Genomic DNA, 7,791 nt, shown 5'->3' with positions numbered 1-7,791 from the left:
GCGCCCAGAGCGGGGCGGCCCGCGCCGCGGAGGGGGCGGGGGCGCACGGCCCCCGGTGACTGGACAGAATTCCTGTCACTCAAAGGGTCCGCCCTCGGCCGACACCCTCCGCCAACCCGAGCGCGCCCCCGCCCAGCGCGCGGGCATCGACTGGCTGCGGAAGGTGCCCGTACCGAACACTGTAGCTGGAGCGCGCGGAGGGCGTGGCCAGCTGAGGCGGGCCTTGACGCGGGGCGGGGCTTTTCGTGCGTCTGCGCAGAAGGCAGCGGGGCAAGGGGCGGGCTGCGCGGTACTAAAAGCAGCGAGTCCCTGCTGGGGGCTGTTCGCGGTTAACCACCGACCCGCTGGGTGGCCGTCTGAGGAGGGTCCGCTGGGACCAACGCACAGGCCATCCTGTGCATCGCCGCGACTTCGCAGTCGGATCAGATCAGCCAGCCCTGGCTGTCACTTCGGAACAAAGGCTCTCCACAGCAAGTTTGTTAACTATTAAACTGTTAACCAGCCTCGGGGACATAAAAACGCGCAGTGCCATCACTCTGCTTCAGTGAAAAAGTGTGCTGCTCAGAACCCTCACTGTAATTTTACTTGACACTCACGTGCTCCCCAGGCTCGCCCACTTCTCACAGGGGGGGGAAAACAGGGAAAGTATTTGTTCTATACAAAGCAAAAACGTCCTAATTACTCCTAAAGCTCTAAAGCCCTTCTCCGCGTAAAGTAGGCGAGTTCCTGCGTTAATGCCCTGTCTTGTCTCAACAGTATATTGTTTACGTAAATCCTAAAGGATCCATAGCACTTGGAATAGACTCTGGAATACCAACTCCTTAGCTTAGCATTCCTAGGAAGATTTACAAACGTTTATTCAAAAAGAGAGGGAGGGTGAAATCCCAGCATATAAGTCCTCCCACATTAAGGCCCTTTTCAGCATTGATAGGTAGTTAATTCCAAATAGAACTATACAAGTTACACACGCAGGTCATCGTTCTAGGGACTCAGCACAGCTCTGCTTCCTCATTAGAGCCTCATAAATATGAGTTCCGTTTCCCCTTGCTTACCTCCTCCATAGGAATGCATGGCCATGGAGAAGGAAACACTTTTCCAAACATTCCAAATATTCCTTAGCCTTTACATATGACAGAATACATTGGATATCAAATATTGAGCCAGCCTTGCGGCTCTGGAGTAAACCGCACCTGTTTGTTGCTAAATTATATTTTGTTAAAGAGTTTCTGAATCTGTGTTTATGGGAGATACTGGTATGTAGTTTTCTTTCATGCATTGTGTTTGTCTGGTTTGGGTGATTATCAGAGTAATGATACTTCAGAGAATGAGTGATTCCTTTTTTCCATTTTTCTGGAAGAGATTGTGTAGAATTGGTTTTATTGTTCTTTAGAAGTTTAGTAGAATTCTCCAATGAAACCATATGAGCTTGCAAATTTCTTTTTTAGGAGGTTTTAATTCATGAATTTAATTTCCATAACAGTTCCAGGATTATTCAAATTATCTCTTTCAGACTGGGTGGCTTGTGGTAGTTGATACTTTTTGAGGAATTGATCCATTTCACCTACATTGTCAAATCTATATGTGTTGTTGTTTATAATAGTTCCTTATTATCCTTTTGATGCCTGCAGGGTTTATATTGATATCCTGTTTAGTTCCTGATATTAGTAATTTGTGACTTCTTGCATTTTTTTTTTTGCATCAGCCTTACTAGAGGTTTGTCAATCTTGCTGATCTTTTTAAAGAGCCAGCTTTTTGTCTCCGATTTCCTCTATTTTTTTCAATTTCATTAATTTCTATTCTTCATTAGTTCCTTCTGTTGCTTTGTGTTTTTTTTTCCATAGTTGCTCCAAGGCAAGAGTTTACATTATTGATCTGAGACTTTTTCTCTTTCCAAATGTATACATTTAGAGTTATACCCTTCCTATACACTTTAAAAATAATCAACCAGATTATAGCAACAGATTCCCTACCAGCTCTCAGAACTGCCAAATCTTCCCATGACTACTAGCAGAGCAATGACCTCTTGAGGTCATGGCCAAGTCTATAATCCAACATCAGTACTGTTCCAGATTTCAGTCCCAATTCCAACTCCAGAAGTGGTTAAAAACAAAACTTCGGCTATAGTGATCTGGATCCTGCCCCTGATTGAGTGACTTATCAGATGCATAACTGTTCAGCTGATTCATGAGCTAGTCAGTTAACTGTTTGGAGCCACTGCTTATAAGATGCTTAGCACAAGGTTTGGCACAGAGAAATGACTTAATAAATTTTAGCTAGTGCTATGATTATTATTCAACAAGACTTCCTTATTCTAAAACACAGGTATGAGGAAACATCTTATCTGGCAGGTATTCCAGAGTGAAGTAAATCCAGGCAAACTGGCAAACAAGCCTGAGAAATTAAAGGAATGCAAATATCACAAACTCCTCCTGACTTCCCCTCCGGCAAAGACGTGTTTATAAACATTTACAAAATCTGAATCCACTTCAGAGTTCCTCAGGTAAAAATATACCATAAAAAGTAGTCAGTCTTCTTCCACTATGAGGCAATCCTGATTATATTTTTTATTTATTTTCTAATTCTGTCACTCATGCATAAGATGTGCTTGAATAACCTTTTCCTACCCATTGCTAACTATATTTCCCATTATATGGGTAAAACCATAGAGAGCTGTTTCCCTCAAACAAATGGGCACTTCAGCAAAGATGGAATCCCAATACAAATATAATATCTACACAGATATACTTTGCATTATGTCTAGGTCTTTTTTTTCCTTCAAATTTTTATTTAAATTCTAGTTAGGTAACAAATAGTGTATATTGTTTTCAGGAGTAGAATTTAGTGATTCACTACTTACTTAAACACCCAGTGCTCATCACAACCAGTAGACTCCTTAATGCTCATCATCCATTTCATCCACCCCCAACCCACTTCCCTCCATCAACCCTCATGTGGTTCTCTATAGTAAAGAGACTCATATGGTGTGTCTCCCTCTTTTTCCCCCTTCCCATATGTTCATCTGTTTTGTTTCTTAAATTCCAAATATGAGTGAAATCATATATTTGTATTTCTCTGACTTTCTCACTTAGCGTGATACATTCTAGTTCCATCCACTTTGTTGCAAGTGACAAGATTTCATTCTTTTCTTCTTTTGATGTTGGAGTAACATTTCATTGTGTATATACATCTTCTTTATCCACTCATCAGTCAATGGACATTTGGGCTTTTTCCATAGTTTGACTCTTGTTGATAATGCCGTTATAAACATTGGGGTACATGTTCCCCTTTGCATCTATATTTTTGTATCCTTTGGGCAAATACCTAGTAATGCAATTGCTAGGTCATAGAGTAGTTCTACTTTTAACTTTTTGAGGAGCCTCCATACAGTTTTCCAGAGCGGCTGCACCAGTTTGCATTCCCACCAACAGTGCAAGAGGGTTCCTCTTTCATCCTCGCTAACATTTGTCTCTTGAGTTGTTAATTTTAGCCCTTCTGACAGGTTGAGGTTGTATCTCATTTTGACTTGGATTTGTATTTTCCTGACTATGACTGATACTGACATTCTTTTCATATGTCTGCTTAGCCAGCTAGATGTCTTCTTTGGAAAAAATGTCTACTGGTGTTCCGCCCATTTCTTAACTGGATTATTTGTTTTTTGGATGTTGAGTTTAATAAACTTTTTATAGGGTTTGGATAGTAATCCTTTATTAGATGTGCCATTTGCAAATATCTTCTCCCATTCCATATACTGGCTTTTAGTCTTGTTTCTTTCACTATGCAGAAGTTTTTTTATCTTGAGTCCCAATAGTTCATTTTTTTGCTTTTGTTACCCTTGCTTCCAGTGATGTGTCTAATAAGTTGCTATAGCCAAAGTCAAAGAGCTTCCTGCCTCTGTTCTACGCTATAATGTTGATAGTTTCCTGTCTCACATTTAGGTCTTTCACCCAGTTTGAATTTAGTTTTGTGTATGGTGTAAGGAAGTGGTCCAGTTCTCCCAGCACCACTTGCTGAAGAGACAACCTTTTTTTCCTTTGGATATTCTTTTCTGCTTTGTTGAAGATTAGTTGACCATATAGTTATGGGACCATTTCTGGGTTTTCTATTCTGTTCTATTGAACTATAGAATATATTTCTTGTAGGGCTGGTTTAGTGGTCACAAATTCCTTTAGTTTTTGTTTTTGTCTGGAAAACTATCCAGGTCTTTTAAATACTTTATTAGCATAAGCTAACTTTTTCCTTCAAAAAAATATATATATCTCTAATATGTATAGACCATTTTGTTGATTTCTAAAATAATTTCCTGTCTATTAGCAATAATATCCAAAATTTTCTAAACTTTATATATTTTTATTCATTTTCAAATAAAGCACATATGGCTTGAAGTTGTTTTTATACATGTATATTTATAACACCAATGTTAACTGAAAATCTCTAACCCACTGGGCTGCAGAAGCAGAAATGAAAAGTAGAGAGCAATGGGTATTATCTGACCACAAATCTCATACAGATGTCTGAAGTTCATTGCACAGATAGGGCAATTTTCCTGACTTCAAACAATCACAAGTTAATTATATGCTGGCTATCTCATTGTAAATACACTCTTAGGCACATTTTCCTTATAAGTACATCCTTAGGAGTAAGCAAATAATGAGAGTAAATATTTGATTGTAGAACATGGCTGCAATATTAAATTTTTTTTTTTTAATCTTTTTGTCTCCAGCACAAGTAAATAGAACAAGAATAAGATGGTATAGATACGGAAAATTCCAGATATCCTATTTAATTTTGTAAAGGGTTTAGGGTTCCAGAAAGTTCCATGAAATACAGTTGCTGGTGTATTCCTAAGTCAGAAGCTTGGAAATCATCCAGGTCACCTCAAAATTGACTCTGTCGCTGCATCCCAGAGATTCTTCCTCCTGCACATCTGATGAGAGTGCTCTTCTCTTTGATTCCTAGTACCATTCTGCCAGATCTGCCTTTGTGATTACTTGCCTACCTGTTTACAATTACTTAACAGGTTCCTCTTCCTTCTAGTCTCCAATTCCTCAGGCCCATATTCCATAGAACGATGAGTCTAAAATTAAAATCTGATCATATCACTTCATGCCTAAGACTTTCCAATGTCTTCCAATAACTAAAGTTCCAATTCCTTACCAGAGCACCCAAAATCATTCAAAATCTACCTCTCTCCAGCTTTATCATTTGTCATTTCCACCTCAAACCTACAGCTTAGCAATAGGGAGCTACTTTTAGATCCCTGGAGATCCAGCATCCTTTCCTCACTTCCATACCCTTGCTCAAGCCCCCTTCTCTGCCAGAGTACCCTCCTTACTCCTTCCTCCACCTCCTTTTTCTTGGCCTAGGACTCAGGACCCTTTTTGACTCAGCGTGGGAGTCACCAATGAAGAAGGCATGTGCTGATCACACTTTCTCCTCCCACTAGTCCCCCCTCAGTATTCCTTGATTCTCTGATCATCTCTATCACACACTCACTCAGTCATCATTCTACATGTCTTTCTTTTTCACTGGGCCAAGAAATCCTCAAGGGAAGGGACAGTTGGTCATAGCTGTGTCTCCCGAACAGTGCCTAGCACATAGTATGTGCTCCATAAATGCTTTTGAATGCATATGGGTAAAAATGTGATATAGAAGATGGCATGTAAGAACCTGGAAATATAATTTTATTACAACCATACAGAAAAATGTGAACTAATTTATTCATCTGTCCCTAGCAAGAGAACTAGCCAAGTTTTCTAACTTTTCCTGAGACATCTACTAAAGGTAAAATTATTTTCTTTCTTTCCCAGCCTAGGAAACAGAGAAAGACAGTCTAAATGCAGCAGCAGCATAAAAACAGTTAAAATGAACAATGTGCGCACGTAAGACCTACCCAAAGTGCTCAGTGCAGCCACATAAGTGTACAAATAATGTGAACAGTAGAGAGGGCAGTGGAGTTCTTGCAAGCTGGAAGAAACTGTTACCTACCTGAACAAAATATTATTTAGGACTGTTAAGGTTGAGGCTAGAAGGAGGTAAATCTTAGTCTCTAGGTAGTCTTCTATCCATGATTCTCTCACTAACTACTGTGTCACTCCCTGCCATCTGTCATCACCCTAATTTCCTCCTCAGCACTCTGGCAGAAGTATCAATAAATAGCTCTCTCTTTGCTTTTCTTACAGCAGGGCCAGAATATCCAAATGAACTTTGCTAAAGGAAGCAAAAATAATAATAATTTTCTACCATATACAATGATCCTAGAGCCTGATATAGTCTATTCAGCTTTAATAAATGAAGCAGCAATGTAAATTCAATAATCTGTCAAATTTTCAAATCTCCTTACATGATTATGAGGTACACACCCAGTAAAAACGCTTTTTAGGAACCCATCATTCTGAGTCCCAGGCTCCCTCCTTATGTTTGAGGACAGCTGATTATGCTCTACCCACAAATACAATCTTAGACATCCAAACTCTTCAAATTCCAGGCAAAGGTGCATGGTAAACACAGCCTCAACCCCCACCTGGGCCTTATCATCATATGCCAGCTTTCTGACTAAAGATCTGACTCTTCCCCATGTAATCTTTCTTAGAAGTGACTTCATTTCCTGGGGCACCTGGGTGGCTGAGTTGTTTGAGCGTCCAACTTTGGCTCAGGTCATGATCTCACAGTTTGTGAGTTCGAGCCCTGCATTGAGCTCTGTGCTAAAAGCTCAGATCCTGGAGCCTGCTTCAGGTTCTGTCTTTTCCTTTCTCTCTGCTCCTCCCCCACTCACACTGTCTCTCTCTCAAAAATAAATAAACATAAAAATATTGTTTTTTAAAAACAAATGACATCATTTTCATGTGGTAGTAGCCTAACCAAAAAAAAAAAAAGCCTAATTTTTGTATGTCCAGACAGTTTAAACATGATTTAATACAATGCAACAACCTTCATCTTCATAAAAGAGATACATTCAGTCAAACTGGAGGGTGGAATCTTTAAGAGGATTCTTTCCCATCTTGAATGCCTGTGAGTGATAAATAGAAACATAAGTAACTCATATACCTGGTAAATTAATTAGCCTGTCCACAAGCTTGTCATTAAAATGTATCCTGTCAGTAAAGTTTTCCCCTGGATAAAAATTCTGGCTGGTCCTGTGATATTTTGTGCTTTTTTATTAATAAAAAATTATGATGTAATATTTAATATAAGTGGATGTACATATGTGATTTGAAGTATAGTAACATAAATGAGCACCAGTGAACCCTTCATTCGACGTGGGGACTACAGTTCCTCCCATATCCCATCCTTCTGCCACCAAGAATCACGATTATCCTGATTTATGTTTATCATTTCCTTGCTTGTAAAAAGAATAGTTATGCACATGTATCAACAAACAATTCATTGTTCAGCTTTCTTTTTAAGCTTATTTATTTTGAGAGAGACAGAGATAACATGAGTGGGGGAGGGGCAGAGAGAGAGGGAGAGAGAACCCCAAGCTGGCTCCTCTGTGCTGCCAATGCAGAGCCCAACATGGAGGCTGAACTCATGAAACCATGAGATCATGACCTGAGCCAAAACTGAGTCAGACACTTAACAGGCTGAACCACCCAGGTGCCTCCATTGTTTAGCTTTTCTTGGGGAACTATTGAGCTTTACAAAAATGGGGTTACAATGTATGTAGCCTTCTGGGCCTTTCTTCTGAATAAGAATGCTCTTCACAGCTTTCTTCATAATAATCCCAAACTGGCGGCAATCTAATTGCCTATGCAACCTCAGAAAGGATAAATAAATTGAAGTATATACACACAG

Source organism: Suricata suricatta, chromosome 14 (genome assembly GCF_006229205.1).
Source record: "Suricata suricatta isolate VVHF042 chromosome 14, meerkat_22Aug2017_6uvM2_HiC, whole genome shotgun sequence".
NCBI classification, from domain to species: domain Eukaryota; kingdom Metazoa; phylum Chordata; class Mammalia; order Carnivora; family Herpestidae; genus Suricata; species Suricata suricatta.
The sequence above is the reverse complement of the archived record's forward strand: the minus strand, read 5'-3'. Positions refer to the sequence as shown.